Source organism: Physeter macrocephalus, chromosome 1, assembly GCF_002837175.3.
Source record: "Physeter macrocephalus isolate SW-GA chromosome 1, ASM283717v5, whole genome shotgun sequence".
NCBI classification, from domain to species: Eukaryota; Metazoa; Chordata; class Mammalia; order Artiodactyla; family Physeteridae; genus Physeter; species Physeter macrocephalus.
In genome coordinates, this window is record NC_041214.2 from 57,236,134 (window position 1) to 57,256,339 (window position 20,206).

The window sequence follows — 20,206 nt, forward strand, 5'->3', positions numbered from 1 at the left end:
TCTAAGATGCATTAATGAAAAAAAGAGATATACTTTCTTATAATGTGACAAATTTTTAAATTGTATTACAAAAAAGTTAAAATCTTCAAGTCCCTAGAGCATAATAATAATTTATGCTATTGTTAATAATATTGCTAATAATGACAATAAAATGTTAGGTACACAGGAAAAAGGACTGGCTTCAAATTTCTCATTGTAACACCTGAAATTTGAGGAAAGAATTTAATATTTGCTGACTACTGAGAAAAAGTTATGTATCCCCCAAATCCTATACCTGCTGACAGTATCATCTCATAGGCAGATGACTGATAATGTACAATAATGTGAAAAACTCCATCTGTGAGAGATGATTGAGGATATACATAAACCAAATAATAAATGATTCAAAAACAGAATCCAAACTTCAAGGACACTTGAAACAGAAAGAATATTCTAAATGATAAGAAAACTTTATTCACAGCCAATGATTAAAATTAACTAGCTTAGCCACGAACTGGGGCATTCTAAGGCCCCACAGTGGGGGCAGAGCAGAGGGCAGATAGGATAAGTAAGTGTTTCTTCATGTCTTGTCTTAGTGGGATGGGTGACATAGACAATCTTGGTGGGGAATCAGTATCTGTCATGGGGAAATATTTTCTTTTAAAACAATAGTAGTGAAATATGTATCTAATTATAAATGCAGGGGCAGGTAAGGTAATAGAACAAAATTATAGTTACAATATCCATATATGTGGGGGAAAACATGAAATGAGTAACAACTTGGTAAAAACATGCAAAAGTACAAGGAAATGTAGGAAAAGATAGTTTAAAATAAGCAATAAATGTAAAATAAGATGGGAGCAGCATGACAAACATATACAAGCATTGCCCTATGTGTGGATAGAATTATAACTCCTGTTAAAATACAGAGTTCAAAAGCATCTGTTAAATACAGGTCATAGAAAACAGACTGAAAAACAATAACGAAGAAAGGTTGAAAATGAAGGGGTTGCCAAATAGGTACCTGAAAGAAAACCCACAAGCATCATACATGCACATGCTATAGTTTAAGGCTAAACACATGAAACCGAGTGAAGAAGAATATTGTGTCATGATAGAAGGCACACTTTACAGCAAAGGTAAAAACAGCAATAAACTTGTACAGATCAAATAGCTTAGCAGCTAAATTCACAAAGCAGAAATCATTAAAAACGCAAGGAGAGCTTCATGAAAAGAAAAATTTTAAAGGAAACTTCAATAGAACAGAGGGAAGTAGGCAGAGAATATGGATATTCCCTGAGGAACTGGCAGCTGATGTTTAGAGTCCCAGAGTCTCCATTATGAATGGAAAGGAAGCAGTCAAGATTATCTGCCAGTTCAGAGAAATTCCTGCATAAAATCACTTTAGTGATGATGGAAACAGAAAGCCAAGACACTGAATATCCAGTTGCACTGTGTGCCAGCAGCATATAGAGAGTGCTCTTGTAGGCACTTTAGAAGCTATGCTGTCTCCAAACAGAGAGGCTATATCCTTTCCACATATTAAAGAAGCCTATATCGTTCTAAAAGGAAAGTACAGAGAGTGAAGGATTATGACATATACCTATCACAGTAAAACTTAAAATGGAATCACTCTAAAATGATAATTTTTTTATTGGTACAAAGCAGAATTTTAAATTGTACATTAGAGTTCTTATTTACCTCCATTTGTACTTAGGGTGTACTGTGCACCTTACTAAACAAACTGGAAGATAATGTCACACATATGACATTATGTTTTGAGTGATTTCTGAGTTCTAAAGGAATGAAGAGGGAAAAAAGGTTTATACCAATAGTCACTAAATCACACTGAGCAATAGACACTTAAATTCCTGAGGGGCAGGCAGCTAATTTAACACATATCTAGGGCCCTACTGATATACTCTCCAGGATGGAGGCCAGCAGGAGCCATTTTGGCACTCTCTCTCTGCCTCATTCAGGTCACCAATATCTCCTAGAAAGGAGCTTGTACCCTCATCTGGTGCCCCAATTTTTGTGGATGCCACCCAGAGAACACCTATAGATCACCAGGCTCTGGTGGACAGCAGGGCTTATGCTCATAGGTCCCACAGGCCTATAACTAATGGAGAAAGAGTAAACTGGCTACCATCCCCAGGGCACAGCAGAGAAACAACCAAATGAGTTACCCAGTCTTTCTATGAGAGAAGCCTATTAGCTAATCCTCATAGTTGTGGCCTGAGGCACAGGCTTCCAATTAAACAGGCATCTATTGGCTGACTGTAATCCTCTTCAGAGACATTGGAGGGCAGGCGCTATCTTCATGCCCTCTGTCTGTTGCATTGCAAAGGCACAGTATCTCCTGAAGGGGAGTTTTATACACATCCTGTGCCCTGTTTTTTATATCCAATGCCCCAGTTTTTGTGGCTGCTGCCCAGGAAATTGCCCCCCGATCATCTGGCTGTGGTCTCAGCAGGTCGTATGTTATTGGTCCTACAGAACTGTATATATTTGCATACTTTAAAAGCGGGTGCTTAAGGGTCTGGTTTCCAATCACACTGAATCTAGGTGCCAACTGAGATCCTTTGGGACACTGACAAGTATCAGCACACGCTGGACTACTGAGATCCACTAAAAATAAAGTAGGCTGCTTGGACAATCACAAAGGTTTAAGAGGCGACCAAGAGTAGGGAAGGGTTGAACAATAAGGTCATCTCCTACGTGAGGATACTCTTTCAAGGATGGGAAAGGTTGCTGTTTATCTAATGCATAAAAACCAACACAGAGAGTCAAGGAAAATGAAGAAACAGAGAAAGATGTTCCAAATGAAATAACAAGATAAAATCTCATAAAAAGAGCTTAATAAAATGGAGATAAGTGATTTACCTAACAGAGTTCAAAATAACAGTCATAAAGATGTTTGGTGAGCTCAGGCAAATGAATGAACAAAGTAAGAATTTCAACAAAAAGATAGAAAATATAATAAAGTACCAACAGAAGTCACAGACTGAAGAATATAAACAATGAACTGGGAAAAAAAAAAAGAAGCAGTTCAACAACAGGCTTAATGAAGTAGATGAAGAACCAGTGAGCTCGAAGATAGGGCAGTGGAACTCACCTAATCAGAACAGCAACAAGAAAAATAAAAAAGAATGTAGACAGCTTAAGGAAAAAGATAGTGGGACAATATCAAGTGGACCAACATTTGCATTTCAGGGGTCCCAAAAGGAGAAGAATGAGAGAAAGGGGCAGAAAACTTATTTTCAGAAATAATGGTTGAAACTTCATCAACCTGGAGAAGGGCACCCAATCCAGGAAGTCCAGAGAGTTCCAACTAAGATGAACCCAAAGAGGCTCACTCCAAGACACATAATTAAAGAGCCAAAAGTTAAACACAAGGAGAGGGTTTTAAAAATAGCAAGAGAAAAACAACTTGTTATGTACAAGGGAACTTCCCATAAGGCTATCCTTACGATTTTTCAGCAAAAGTTTTGCAGGACAGAAAAGATATATTCAAAGCGCTGAAAGAAAATAAAACTGTCAACCAAGAATACTCTACCCAGCAAAGTTGTCTTTCACAACTGAAGGAGAGATAAGGAATTTTGCAGACAAGCAAAATTTAAAGGACTTCATATCACTAAGCCAGCCTTAGAAGAATTGTTAAAGGGACTTCTTTAAGCTGAAATAAAATGGCACAAATTAGTAACAGGAAACACTGAAAGTAGAAATTACAATGTGAAGGTAAATATCAATATATAGTAGAATCTAGAATTATCCAATGTTGAAATCATGGTGAGTTAATTACTTGCAAAGTTAGTACAAAGGTTAAGAGAGAAAAGCAGAGAAAAAACCTAATTACAATAATTTAAGGGATACAGAAGAGAAAAAGATGTGAACCGTAACATCAAAAACAAAATGTAGGAGGAGAGTAAAAATGTAGAGCTTTAGAATACATTCAAACCTAAGTTATTATCAACTTAAAGTAGACCATTATAAATATAAGTTGTTTTAAGTCAGCCTCACGGTAACCACCAAGCAAAAGCCTATAGTAGATACTCAAATGATTAAAGAGAGGAATCTAAGCATACCACTACAGAAAATATTCATCATGAAAAAAAGAGCAGGATAAGAAAAGAGGAACAGAGAAATTACAAAAAAGCTAAAAAAAATTTAACAAAATAGCAATAAATGCATACCTATCGATAATTACTTGAAATGTAAATGGACTAAATTCTCCAATCAAAGACATACAGTGGCTGAATGGATAAAAAACAAAACTGATCTATATTATACCTAAAAGAGACTCACTTCAGATGTAAGGACTCACACAGAATGAAAGTAAAGAGATAGAAAAAGATATTCCATGCAAATGAAAACACAAAGAAAGCTGTGGTAACTATACTTACTTCAGAAAAAAATAGACATTAGGACACATTGTAATAATAATGATAAAATAGCCACTCCAACAATAGAATATAACAACTCTAAATATGTGCACTTAATGTAGAAACACCTAAATATATAAAGCAAATATTAATGTGCCTAAAGGGAGAAATAGCAACACAATGACAGCAGGGGATTTTAATACTCCACTTTCATTAACTGATGAATCCTCCAGACAGAAAATCAATAAGAAAACATACAGAACACTCCATCCCAAGATAACATAATACACATACTTCTCAAAAGCACATGGAGTATTCTCCAGGATAGATCATATGTTAGGCCACAAAACAAGTCTTACTAAATTTAATAAGATTGAAATTATATCAGACATATTCTCTGATCACAGTGGTATGACACTAGAAATTATTACACAAAGAAAACTGGAAAATTCACAAATATTTGGAGATTAAACAACATGCTACTGAATAAGAAAAGGGTCCAAGAAAAAAATCAAGAGTAATAAAAATATACCTATAATGAATGAAATTAGGAAAACAAAATATCAAAACTTATGGAATGCAGCAAAAGCAGTTCTAAGAGAAACGTTTATAGGGCTAACTGCCTACCTAAAGAAACAATAAAGATATAAAATAATTAACCTAACTTTGCTCTTCAAGGAATTAGAAAAAGAACAACAAAGCTCAAAGTTTACTAACTTTGAGTTAGTAAACTCAAAAGAAGGAGGAAAATAACAAAGATCAGACAGAAATAAAGACAAAAAAGAAAATAGATCAATGAATCTAAGAGTTGGTTTTTTTGAAAAGATAAACAAAATTAACAAACCTTTAGATAGACTCACAAAGAAAAAGAGAGACAGAACTCGAAGAAATAAAATCAGAAATGAAAGAGGAGCTGTTACAACTGATACAACAGACATACAAAGATTTGTAAGAAGCGACAAGGAATAATTATGCGCCAACAAAATAAACAACCTAGAAGAAATGGATAAATTCCTCTAATGTCAGGAACAAGACAGGATGCCCATTTTTCCACTTTTCTTTCAACATAGTCTGGTAGTCCTTGCCAGAGTAATTAGGCAGGCAAAAGAAATAAAAGGCATCCTAATTGGAAAGGAAGAAGTTAAACTGTCACTATTTGCAGATAACATCATTTTATATACAGAAAACCTAAAGACGCCACCAAAAAAACTGTTAAAACTAATAAACAAATTCAGTTAAGTTGCAGGATACAAAATCATTGTACAAAAACCCATTGCATTTCTATTAATAATGAACTATCAGAAGAGAAATTAAGAAAACAATGCCATTTACAATTTAATCAAAAATAATAAAATAACTAGCTAGAGATAAATTTAACCAAGGAGGTGAAAGACCTATACCCTGAAAACTATGACCCACTGATGAAAGAAACTGAAGATGACACAAATAAATGGAAAGGTATTCCATGTTCATGGACTGGAAGAATTCTTAATATTGTTAAAATGCCCACACTACCCAAAGCAATCTAGAGATTCAATGCAATCTGTATCAAAATATCAATGGTATTTTTCACAGAAATAGAGCAAATAATCCTATAATTTTTATGGGATCATAAAAGATCCCAGGCTTCCCTGGTGGCGCAGTGGTTGAGAGTCTGCCTGCCGATGCAGGGGATGCGGGTTCGTGCCCTGGTCCAGGAAGATCCCACATGCCGCAGAGCGGCTGGGCCCGTCAGCCATGGCCGCTGAGCCTGCGCGTCCAGAGCCTGTGCTCTGCAACGGGAGAGGCCGCAACAGTGAGAGGCCCACGTACCACAAAAAAAAATAATAATAATAAAAATAAAAAAATAAAAGATCCCAAATAGCCAAATCAATTTTGAGAATAGAGAATAAAACTGGAGGCATCACACTTCCTGACTTCAAAGTACACTACCAAGCTAGAGTCATCAAAAATAGTTTGGTACTGACATTAAAAACAGACAAATAGATCAGTGGAACAGAATAGAGAGCCCAGAAATAAACCCACACATATATGGTCAATTAATTTATTTAAAAGTAGCCAGGAATATACAATGGGGAAAAGGCAGTCTCTTCAATAGATGGTGCTGGGAAAATTGAATATCTGCATGAAAATGAATGAAACTGGACCACTACTTTTCATCATACACAAAAATTAACTCAAAATGGATAAAGACTTAAATGTAAGACTTGAAACCATTAAAACTCCTAGAAGAAAGTACAGGTGGTAAACTCAACAGACTTTTAAGATTTGACACTAAAAAGAAAGGGAAAAAAAGCAAAAATTAACAAGTAGGACTACATCGAAATAAAAGCTTCTGCATAGCAAAGGAAACCATCAACAAAATGAAAAGACTACCTACTGAATGGAAGAAAATAATGTAAATCATACATCTGATAAGGGTCATTTTCAAAAAAAATACAAAAACTCATTCAACTCAACAGCAAAAAAAAAAAAATAAAACTCAAAAAAAATGGGCAGGGGATCTGAATGGACAATTTTCCATAGAAGACATACAGATAGTCAACAGGTACATGAAAAGGTGTTCGACATGACTGATCATCAGAGAAATGCAACCACAATGAAATATCACCTCCTATCTATTAGGAGGACTACTGTCAAAAAGACAACAAATAACAAGTGTTGGCTAGGATGTGGAGAAAAAGGAACCCTTATCCCTATGCAATGTTGGTGGGGATGTAAAGTGGTGCAGCCAGTATAGAAAACAGTGTGGAGGTTACTCAAAATATTAAAAATAGAACTACCATATTATCCAGCAATTCTACTTCTAGGTATTTTTATGAAGGAAAAAAAAAAAAACCCTTAACTCAAAGATATATGCATCCCCATGCTCATTACAACATGATTTACAATAGCCAAGATATGGAAGCAATGTAGGTGTCCATCAGTGAGTGAATTGACATACACACAATGGAATATTATTCATCCATAAAAAAGGAAGGAAATCTTGACACTTGTGACAACATAGAGGTTCTTGAGAGCATTATGCTAAGTGAAATAAGTCAGAAAGAGGAAGACAGATATCATATGATCTCACTTATATGTGGAATCTAAAACTAAAACAAAACACCAAGCTCACAGATACAGAGAAAAGATTGGTAGTTAGCAGAGGAGGCAGTGAGGGTTGGGGGAAGGGCAAAGTGGTTGAAGGTGGTGAAAGGTAAAAACTTGCAGTTATAAAAATAAGCCTTGAGGATGTAATGTACAGCATGGTGACTATAGTTAATAATACTGTATTGTATATTTGAAAGTTGCTAAGGGAGTATATCTTAAATGTTCTCATCACAGGAAAAAAATTATAACCATAGTGATGGATGATAACCTGACTTATTGTGGTGATCATTTCACAATATATATATAAATATCAAATCATTATGTTGTACACCTGAAACTAATATAATGATGTGTCTATTATATCTGAAGGAGAAGGAGGAGGAGGAGGAGGATGTAAAAAGAAGAGGAGGATGAAGAAAAGGAGAAGGAAGAAGAGGAAGAGGAAGGTGAAGAAGAACAATAGGAAAAAGAAGAAGAAAACATGCCTTATTGGCCTCTGTAAAGAAAGGAAACAGGGATGGCTGCAGCGCGTTCTCTCTAGTCTTCTGTACCTCGCTTCCTGGTTTGAAGACAGGAGCACTTTATAATTCTAGTGTTCTTCCTCAGAGTTGATGTGATAGGGACAGATGAGCTCTGAGTATCCCCATGACTTGATCATTATGGTTTGCTAGTAAGATTCTCATTACAGTAAAGTTGAAGGAATAAGATTAAATTCTGGAAAATATTAAAATTAGAAAAGCTGTCTGCCATAACAATCCCAAGGAATACATTATTTTCTAGCCACGTTTTTCTAAAAGAGACTCCTTTTTCAATTCAGTATTAATATCTCCAAGCCCACATCTCTAAGGGTATCATTAAGGCTTTCCTCATATTAACTTACTAACTTAATGCCCTCATAGAGAATCACATGCTTAATTCTTATTTTCTAAATTCTTTATCTTTCTTAGGAGAATGTTTCATAACACTAGGAACTCAATCATTCTTATAGTCAATTTTACAGCCCAAGGAATATTTATTAATTGAAACACACTTTTATTCTAATATCCTTTGTGTTCACAATACCTAGGTCAGTGTCTGGAAGATAGTAGGTACTTAAAAAAATTTGTGAGCAATTGAGGAACATTTAACTTTATTTTAAAAATCTGTCACTTACTTTTCTGTTCTCATCCTCTTGAGTGAGATAATTTCAAAGGTAACTTTACTGATTCCTGAGAATGTAAGTTTAATGGGAGTAAGGATAGTATCTGCCTTTTCACAGCTACAGCCCCAGTGCAGTGACAAGCATACAGTAGGCCTTTAATAAGTGTTTGTTGAATGTAGTGGAAATATTTACATTCACCTGTAATTATAAATTATAGCAAATGTACCAAGAAGAATATAGCAGCCATGTATCTCTCAGATATGTCGATATTTGCTCCAATTTATTTGTTAAAAGAAACAGCTATAGTTCTACCACCTCTGCCTCTTCCCACTTCTTTTCTAGACCTACTCTTTTAAATTTCTGTGTAACACACATGTTTTTATATGTTTAAAATAAATATATGATATTTTTGTATTTATTTATTTTTTATTTTATTATTTTTTTTGGCGGTACACGGGCCTCTCACTGTTGTGGCCTCTCCTGTTGCGCAGCACATGCCCCGGACGTGCAGGTTCAGCGGCCATGGCTCACGGGCCTAGCCGCTCAACAGCATGTGGGAACCTCCCAGACCGGGGCACGAAGCCGTGTCCCCTGCATCGGCAGGCGGACTCTCAACTGCTGCGCCACTAGGGAAGCCCTTTTGTATTTAATTTATATTTATATATGGAAATAAATAGTTTTTATTCTAGGAGAATCTGGCTTTTATTCTAAAACTGTATTTCATTTAAAATTGTAAGGCTATGACAATATTTTAAAAATCTTTTTGTTTTCTTTTTCCCAAACCCTAAATTTACTTTTGTTCTTCTTTAACAACTCAGAAAAACTCCTCCTTAGCCCTAGGCTTCATGCTTTTATTGCTCTTTTCTTTTCTTACCTGATTTTAGAATCTGAATCATAAAGGAACAAAAGAAAAGGTTCATGAGGGAAACATGGAGAAGAAAGGGAAAATGATTACATTTATACTTTGATTCTATTGTAGCATCAAATATAGACTGCTGACACCAAAACATAGACCTCATTTTAATATGATCCTCACAATCCACTAACCAGTGCATGGATATTGTTTATAGGCATACCTTGCTTTATTGCCCTTGGCTTTATTGCACTTTGCAGACATTGTGTTTTTTTACAAATTGAAGATTTGTGGCAAGTCTGAGTCAAGCAAGTCTATCAGTACAATTTTCGAAAAACATTTGCTCACTTCGTGTCTGTGTGTCATATTTTGCTAATTCTTACAATACGTCAGACATTTTCATTATTATATTTGTTATGGTTATCTGTGATCAGTGATTTTTGATGTTACTATCGTAATTGGTTTTGGGCACCACAAACTGTGCCCCTATAAGATAGTGGAATTAATTCATAGATGTGTGTGTTCTGACTGCTCCACCAACCAGCCATTCCCCATATCTCTCCCTCTCTTGGGACTTCTTTACTCCCTGAGACACAATATTGAAATCAGGACAATCAATAACCCTACAATAGCCTCTAAGTGTTCAAGTGAAGGGAAAATTCTCAAATCTCTCACTTCAATCAAAAGCTAGAAATGATTAAGCTTAGTGAGGAAGGCATGTCTAAAGCTGAGATATGCCTAAAGCTAGGTGTTTTACACAAAACAGTTGAGTTGTGAATACAAAGGGAAAGGTCTTGAAGGAGACAAAAAGTGCTACTCTAGTGACCACACAAATGATAAGAAAGCAAAACAGCCTTGTTGCTGATATGGAGAAAGTTTTAGAGCTGTAGATAGAAGATTAAACCAGCCACAACATTCTCCTAAGCCAAAGCCTAATCCATAGCAATGCCCTACTTTTCTTCAATTCCATGAAGGCTGTAGAAAAGAAGCTTGAAGATAGTGGAGATTGGCTCTTGAGGTTTAAGTAAAGAAGCCATCTCCATAATTTAAAAGTTCAAGCTGAAAGAAAATGCTGATGTGAAGCTGCAGCAAGTTATCCAGAAGATCTGGCTAAGGTAATTAATAAAGGTGGCTACACTAAACAACAGATGTTCAATGTAAAGGAAACAGCCTTATATTGGAACCAAATGCCATCTAGGACCTTCACACCTAGAGAGGAGAAGTCAAGCCTGGTCTCAAAGCTTCAAAAGACAGGCTGACTGTCTTGTTAGGGGCTAATGCAGCTGGTGAATTTAAGTTGAATTGAATGCTTATCTATCATTCCAAAAATTCCAGGGTCCTTAAGAATTATTCTCAATCAATTGTGCCTGTGTTCTGGAAATGAAACAACAAAGCCTGGATAAGAGCATATCTGCGTACAACATGGTTTACTTAATATTTTAAGGCAACTGTTGAGACATACTACTCAGAAAAATAGATTTCTTTCAAAATATTACTGCTTACTGACAGTGTACCTGGTCACCCAAGAGCTCTGATGGAGATGTACAATGAGATTAATGTTGTTTTCATGCCTTCTAATACAACATCCATTCTGCAGCCCATGGATCAAGAAGTAATTTCAACTTTCAAGACTTACTAGGTAAAAAATACATTATGTAAGTCTACAGTTACCAGTTAGTCATTCTTCTGATGGACATGAGCAAAGCTAATTTAAAACCTTCTGGAAAAGATTCACCATTCTACATGCCATTAAGAACATTCATGATTTGTGGGAAGAGATCAACACACAAACATTAACAGGAGTTTGAAAGAAGTTGATTCAAACCTTCATGGATGACTCTGAGGGTTTCAAAAGTTCACTAGAGGAAGTAGTTGAAGATGTGGTGAAAGAGCAAGAGAACTAGAATTAGAAGTAGAGCCTAAAGATGTGACTAAATTGATACAATCTCATGACAAAACATTAATGGATGAAGAGTTGCAAAGAAAGTGGTTTCTTGAGATGGAATCTACTCCTGGTGATGAAGATACTATACAGCTTATTGAAACAACAAAGAAGGATTTAGAATATTACATAAACTTAGTTGATAAAAGAATGCTAGGATTTAAGAGGATTGACTGCAGTTTTGAAAGAAGTTCTACTGTGGGTAAAATGCTATCAAACAGCATTACATGCTACAGAGAAATGATTTGTAAAAGGAAGACTTGATGTGGCAAACTTTACTGCTGTCTTATTTTAAGAAACTGCCACAGCCACCCCAACCTTCTGCAACCACCACCCTGATCAGTCAGCAGCCATCAACATCAAGGCAAGAGCCTCCACCAGAAAAAGATTACAACTTGCTAAACGCTCATATGATGGTTAGCATTTTTTAGCTATAAAGTATGTTGACTAAGGTATGTACATTGTTTTTTATACATAATGCTATTGCACACTTAATAGACTACAGTATAGCATAAACATAACTTTTATATGCACTTAGAAACCAAGAAATTCATGTAACTTACATTATTGTTATATTTGCTTTATTGTGGTAGCCTGGAACTAAACCTTCAATATCTCCAAGGTATACCTATACCAAGTTTGCATTTTTTTGTATCAAATAGTTGTCCTTAGTAGTTGTCCATATTCTTAAGCACTGTGCTAAGAATTGAATATCTATTGCCTAACAAGACAGTATCCAATGCCATCCCTATCAAATTTCCAATGACATTTTTCACAGAACTTATATGAGAATTTTAAGTTTGTATGGAAAGACAAAAGACCCTGAATAGCCAAAATAATCTTGAGAGAGAAGAAATGAGCTGGAAGAATCATGCCCTCTGGTTTCAGACTATACTACAAAGCTACAGTCATCAAAACAGTATGGTACTGGCACAAAAACAGATGCATAGATCAATGGAACAGAATAGAGAGTCCAGAAATAAACCCACACACTTATGGTCAATTAATCTATGACAAACAAGGCAAGAATATACAATGAAGAAAAGAGAATCTCTTCAATAAGTAGTGTTAGGAGAACAAGACAGCTACATGTAAAAGACTGAATCTGAACATTCTCTAACACCATATACAAAAATAAACTCAAAATGGATTAAAGACCTAAATGTAAGACCAGATACCATAAAACTCCTAAAGGAAAACATAGGCAGAATACTCTTTGACATAAATTGCAGCAATATCAATCTGGATTCATTTCTTAGAGTAATGGAAATAATAACAAAAATAAACAAATGGGACCTAATTAAAAGTTTTGCAAGAAAAGGAAACCATAAACAAAATGAAAAGACTACCTTCAGAATGGGAGAAAATACTTGTAAATAATGTGACCAATAAGGAATTAGGGCTTCCCTGGTGGTGCAGTGGGTGAGAATCTGCCTGCCAATGCAGGGGACACGGGTTCGTGCCCCGGTCCGGGAAGATCCCACATGCCGTGGAGCGGCTAGACCTGTGAGCTATGGCCGTTGAGCCTGCGCATACGGAGCCTGTGCTCCGCAACAGGAGAGGCCACAACAGTGAGAGGCCCGCATACCACACACACAAAAATAAAATAAAATAAAATAAAAATAAGGAATTAATTTCCAAAATATACAAAAATCTATATAGCTCAATATCAAAAAAACAAACAGCCCAATCAAAAAATGGGCAGAAGACCTAAATACACATTTTTCCAAAGAAGACATACAGATGGCCAACAGACAGATAAAAATATGCTCAACATAACTAATTTTTAGAGAAATGCAAATCAAAACCATAATGAGGTATAACCTCACACCAGTCAGAATAGCCATCGTCAAAAAGTCTACAAACAATAAATGCTGGAGAGGATGTGGAGAAAACGGAGTCCTCCTACACTGCTGGTGGGAATGTAAATTGGTGCAGTCACTATGGAGAACAGTATGAAGGTTTCTTAAAAAACTTAAAACAGAGATAACATATGATCCAGCAATCCCACTCTAGGACATATATATGGAGAAAATAACTAGAAAGAGACATGCACCCCAATATTCATAGGAACACTATTTACAATAGCCAAGACATGGAAGCAGCTTAAATATCCATCAACATATGAATGGATAAAGAAGATGTGGTATCACAAATATAATATCAAAAACCAGCAATCATGAGAAGAGGAGAGTACAAATGCAGATATTGGATATGCATTTGAAATTAAGAGAGCAGCAACTTAAAACAATCTTATTTATATATAGACTGCTATATCAAAACCTCATGGTGACAGCAAATCAAAAATCTACAATATATATACACACACACACAAAAGAAAAATGAATCCAAACACATAAAGACAGTCACCAAGTCACAAGAGAAGAGAACAAAAGAAGGGAGAAAAAAAAGACCTATGAAAATAATCCCCAAACAATTAACATAATGGTAATAAGAAGCTACATATAGGTAATTACCTTAAAGGTAAATTGATTAAATGTTCTAACCAAAAGACACAGACTGGCTGAGTGGATACAAAAACAAGACCCGTATACATGCTGTCTAAAAGAGACCCACTTCAGATCTAGGGACACATATAGCCTAAAGTGAGGGGATGGAAAATGTTATTCCATGCAAATGCAAATCAAAAGAAAGCTGGAGTAGCAATATTCATGTTCAGACAAAATAGACTCTAAAAAAAAGACTGTTACAAGAGACAAAGAAGGACACTACATAAAGGATAAAGGGATCAATCCAAGAAAAAGCTATAATAATTATAAATAATATGCACCCAACATAGGAGCACCTCAATATATAAGGCAAATGCTAACAGCCATAAAAGAAGTTGACAGTAACACAATAATAATGAGAGACTTTAACACCCCACTTATGTCAATGGACAGATAATCTACACAGAAGATCAATAAGGAAAGGAAGGCATTAAATGACACATTAGACTAAATGCAGTTAATTGATATTTACAGACCATTTATCTGAAAGCAGCAGATACACATTCTTCGCAAGTGCACCCGAAACATTCTCTAGGATACATCACATGCTGGGCCATAAAGCAAGAATCAATACCTTTAAGAAAATTGAAATCACATCAAGCATCTTTTCCAATCACAATACTATGATATTAGAAATCAACTACAGGGAAAAAAACTAAAAAACACAAACATGTGGAGGTTAAACAAGATGCTACTAAACAATCAATGCATTACTGAAAAAATCAAAGAGTAAATAAAAAAATATCTAGAGACAAATGAAACAGAAGACATGACCAGAGGGGCAGAGTCAAGATGGCAGAGTAGGATGATGCAGAGTTTGCATCCTCACAACTAGGGCACCTACCAGGCATTGGTGGGGGACCTCAGACACCTAAGGGGATGGGAGGAACCCCTGCATGATCAGGTAGGACATAGGGGGAGGAGAATTGGAGGTGGGATGGGACTGGCACCCCTGAGAGGCAACTGGGGAAGGGGAGGGGTTCCCATGCCTGGAGGGGCCCACTCAGGTGAGGGATAAGCAGGGATGGGGAGAGACTTTCAGGGGATCAGGGGATCGGAGGGGAATGTGGCCAACATTTCCCCTGCTCCCTTCAGCCCAGGCAAGCCTGCTAGGGTACTGGGCATGAATCTCCACCATCTGGGGTCTTCTTTGGCTCTGCTGAGCCCAAGCCCTGCCCCCCCACACCTCATAGCCTTTTCTGGTCATGTGCCTGAGACTATGCCCCATCCCTGCTTAAGCCCCACCCCTGCCTAAGCCCTGCCCCCCACTGCCAAGGCCTTTTCTGGCTTTTTTTTTTGGCTGCATAACTTTTGGGATCTTGGTTACCAGGCTAGGGGTCGGGCCTGAGCTCCTGTGGTGGGAATGCCAAATCCAAACTGCTGGACTAACAGAGAACTTCAGACCCCAAGAAATATAAATCAGAGTGAGGTCTCCCAGAGGTCCTGATTTTGGCACCAAGATCCAGCTCTACCCAACTGCCTGAAAACTCCAGTGCCAGACACCTCAGGCCAAAGAACCAGTAAGACATGAACACAGCCCCACCCATTAAAAAAAAAATGAGACAAAAAACAAATATGTTACAGATGAGGGAGCACTCCCAAACTCGTTCTACAAGGCCACAATCACCTTGATACTAAAACCAGACAAAGATATCAAAAAAAAGAAAATTACAGGGCTTCCCTGGTGGCGCGGTGGTTGAGAGTCCGCCTGCCGATGCAGGGAATGTGGGTTTGTGCCCCAGTCCGGGAAGATCCCACGTGCCGCGGAGAGGCTGGGCCCGTGAGCCATGGCCACTGAGCCTGCGTGTCCAGAGCCTGTGCTCCGCAACAGGAGAGGCCACAACAGTGAGAGGTCCACGTACCACAAAAAAAAAGAAAAAAAAAGAAAGAAAATTACAGACCAATATCACTGATGAGCATAGATGCAAAAATCCTCAACAAAATACTAGTAAACAGAATCCAACAATACATTAAAAGGATCATACACCATGATCAAGTGGGATTTATCCCAGGGATGCAAGTATTCTTCAATATATACAAATCAATCAATGTGATACACCAAATTAACAAATTAAAGAAAAAAAAAGATCATCTCCACAGATACTGAAAAAGGTTTTGACAAAATTCAATGCCCATTTATGATAAAAACGCTCCAGAAAGTGCATAAAGGAACCTACTTCAACATAATTAAGGACACATACAACAAACCCACAGCAAACGTCATTCTCAATGGTGAAAAACTGAAAGCATTTCCTCTAAGATCAGGAACAAGACAAGGATGTCCACCCTTTGCCACTATTATTCAACAGAGTTTTGGAAGTCCTAGCCACGGCATCAGAGAAGAAAAAGAAATAAAAGGAACCCAAATTGGAAAAGAAGTAAGACTGTCACTGTTTGCAGATGACATGATACTATACATAGAAAATACTAGATATACTACAAGAAAATTACTAGTGTTCACCAATGAATTTGGTAAACTTGCAGGATACAAAATCAATACACAGAAATCGCTTGCATTTCTATACACTAACAACAAAAGATCAGAAAGAGAAATTAAGGGAAGAAGCCCATTTACCATCACATCAAAAAGAATAAAATACCTAGGAATAAACCTACAGGAGGCAGAGACCTGTACTATGAAAACTATAAGATGCTGATGAAAGAAACTGAAGGTGACACTAACAGATGGAAAGATATACCATGTTCTTGGATTGGAAGAATCAATATTGTCAAAATGACTATAGTTCCCAAAGTGAGCTACGGATTCAATGAAATCCCTATTAAATTATCAATGGCATTTTTTACAAAACTGAAACAGGAATTTTAAAATTTGTATGGAAACACAAAAGACGCCAAATAGCCAAAGCAATCTTGAGAAAGAAAAACGGAACTGGAGGAATCAGCCTAGCTGCCTTCAGACTATACTACAAAGCTACAGTAATCAAAACAGCATGGTACTGGCACAAAAATAGAAATATAGATGAATGGAACAGGATAGAAACCTGAGAAATAAACTCATGCACCTATGGTCAATTAATCCACAACAAAGGAGGCAAGACTGTACAGTGAAGAAAAGACAGTCTCCTCAATAAGTGGTTCTGGGAAAACTGGACAGCTACATGTAAAAGAATGAAATCAGAACATTCTCTAACACCATATAGAAAAATAAACTCAAAATGGATTAAAGACCTAAATATAAGACCGGATACTATAAAACTCTTAGAGGAAAACCTAGGCAGAATATTCTTTGACATAAATTTCAGCAATATCTTTTTGGATCCACCTCCTAGAGTAATGGAAATAAAAACAAAAATAAACAAATGGGACTTTACTCAACTGAAAAGGCTTTGCACAGCAAAGAAAACCATAAACAAAATGAAAAGACAACCCACAGAATGGGAAAAAATATTTGCAAATGTTGTGACTGTCAAAGGATTGATCTCCAAAATATACAAACAGCTCATTGAGCTGAATAGCAAAAAAACAAACAACCCAATCAAAAAATGGGCAGAAGATCTAAATAGACATTTCTCCAAAGAAAACATACAGATGACCACAAAGCATATAAAAAGATGCTCAACATTGCTAATTATTAGGGAAATGCAAATCAAAGCTAAAATGAAGTATCACCTCACACCAGTCAGAATGGCCATCATCACAAAGCCTACTGAACAATAGATGCTGGAGAAGGTGTGGAGAAAAGGGAATCCTCCTGCACAGTTGGTGGGGATGTAAATTGGTACAGCCACTATGGAGAACAGTATGGAGGTTCCTTAAAAAACTAAAAATAGAGCTACCATATGATCCAGCATTCCCACTCCTGGGCATATATCCCAAGAAAAACATGGTTTGAAAGGATACATGCACCTCAATATTCACTGCAGTACTATTTATAATAGCCAAGACATGGAAACAACCTAAATGTCCACCAAGAGATAAATGAATAAAGAAGATGTGGTATATATATATAATGGAATATTATTCAGCCATAAAAAAGAATGAAATAATGCCATTTCCAGCAACACAGATGGAAAAATTGTCATATTAAGTGAAGTTAATCAGACAGAGAAAGACAAATATATGATATCGCTTATATGTCAAATCTAAAAAAATGATACAAATAAACTTATTTACAAAACAGAAACAGACTCACAGATTTCAAAACAAACTTATGGTTACCAAAGGGGTAATGGTTGTGGGGAGGGATAAATTAGGAGGTTGGGAATTAATATATACACATTATCATATATAAAATAATCAACAAGGACCTATTGTATAGCATAGAGAACTCTACTCAATACTCCATAATAACCTATATGAGAAAAGAATCTGAAAAAGAATACATAAATGTGTATGTATAATAAATAAATAAATAGATAGATAAAAGATGAATGGGGAAAAAAAAGATGTGGTATGTACATACAATGGGATATTACTCAGCCATAGAAAAGAATGAAATAATGCCATTTGCAGCACCATGGATGGACCTAGAAATTATCATATTAAGTGTAGTAAGCCAGACAAAGATAAATATCATATGATATCACTTATATGTGGAAACTAAAAAAATGATACAAAAGAACTTATTTACAAAACAGAAGCAGAAAACCAGAGGAAACAAGAGGAACATGTTTGAAGTGGAATAACACTGACTTATCTTATTGGGTTGCAATAACAAATATAATAGACTAGGTGGCTTAATCAACAAAAATTTATTTCTGGTAGTTTTGGATGCTGGAAAGTCCAAGATCAATGAGCTGGCCAATTCAGTTCCTGGTGAGAACCCTCTTCCTGGTATGCAAATGGCCATCTTCTTACTATATCCTTACATGGTGGAGAGTACTCTGGTCTTTTCATCCCTTTATAAGGCACAGTATTAAGGTTCTCTAGAGAATCAGAACTAATAGGATATATATAGCAGGATACAAATCCTGCTTAGATTTATATCCTATTTATATATAAGATATAAATCTTGTATATAATAAAAATATTTATTATAAGAAATTTGCTCACACAATTATAGAGGCTGAGAAGTCTCACTATCAGCCATCTGCAAACTGGAGCCCCACAAGAGCTAGTTAGTGTAATTCAGTTAGAGTCTTAAGGCCTGAGAAGTAGGAGTGCCAATGGTGGGGGAAGATCAATGTCCCAGCTCAAGCAATAACTCAAGTCTTCCTTTCTCTGTGTTTTTGTTCTATTCAAGGACTGAAGTGTGTTCACCCACACTGCTGAAGGCAAACTGCTTTTCTGAATCCACTGATTCAAATGCTAATTTCATGCAGAAACGTTCCCACAGACACATCCAAAAATAATGTTTAGCCAAATATCTGGGTACCTGAGAGCCAGTCAAGGTGACACATAAAATTAACCATCACATGTACACTCCTTAACAACTTGAAACCCATATATCCTTAAACTATACTTAATTTCCAAATAAAGATAATAACAAGGTCTAATGTGGTACAATTATCCTGTGTACAACCAAAACGGCACTAACCCCTTGCCCCGGAGAGGAACTAAACTCCTTGAGTGATGTTTATTCTTCTTTTTGATATTGTACCTTAGGTAATATGATATATAAAGTCAATACATCTTATCTTATGTGATAAGGGAATAAGAGAGGAAAGAAAAAATACATGCACACAAGCATATTCATAACAAAAGTATCAGTTTCATTAGTTTTTTAAAAAGGTTCACAAGTATCATATACAGAGTCACCTGGCTTCTTGTTTCTTTTAAGTGGTTGATTAGGAGTATCTAATGCAGATCATTTGTATATCTCTATAAATAGTCCATACCCTGGACTGTCAGTACTCTATTTTCTACTAGAAATAGAGTCATTAGAGATTAAAATTAACTATCATAGACATGAATCCCAGCATGGGGGCACCACACCCATAAAACTCATCCAAACCCACTTACACTGCAAAGGCCCCACCTCCAAATACCATCACACTGGGGATTAAGTGTCCAACATAATGACTGTAGTGGGTGGGGGGGACCCAAACATTTAGTCAACAGCAAACGTCATCAGACGGACATGTTAGAAAGTTCATTTGTGCTGCATATCTGAGCAGAACAACCTGGAGGCTAGTGTCTGCCTAGAGTAGTGATAATGAGGATGAACATAAATAGATATACTCAGCAAATATAGGAGGCAGAATTGACAATTCTTGGCAATAACTGGATTTGGGAGAAGATGGAATTAAATAAGACCCAGGTATACAGTGCTGATGGCATATTGCAAGCTATGATGAATAATATATTACAGATTATTAAACCCCAGTCACCTTTTTCCTATGCTTC

The 20,206-nt window shown here is 36.4% G+C and overlaps 1 pseudogene; it reads left to right on the forward strand.

The window, feature by feature from the left end:
- The first annotated feature begins 1,060 nt into the window (after window positions 1–1,060).
- LOC129392177 (tigger transposable element-derived protein 1-like) lies at window positions 1,061–11,821 on the forward strand (annotated as a pseudogene).
- Window positions 11,822–20,206: the final 8,385 nt, after the last annotated feature.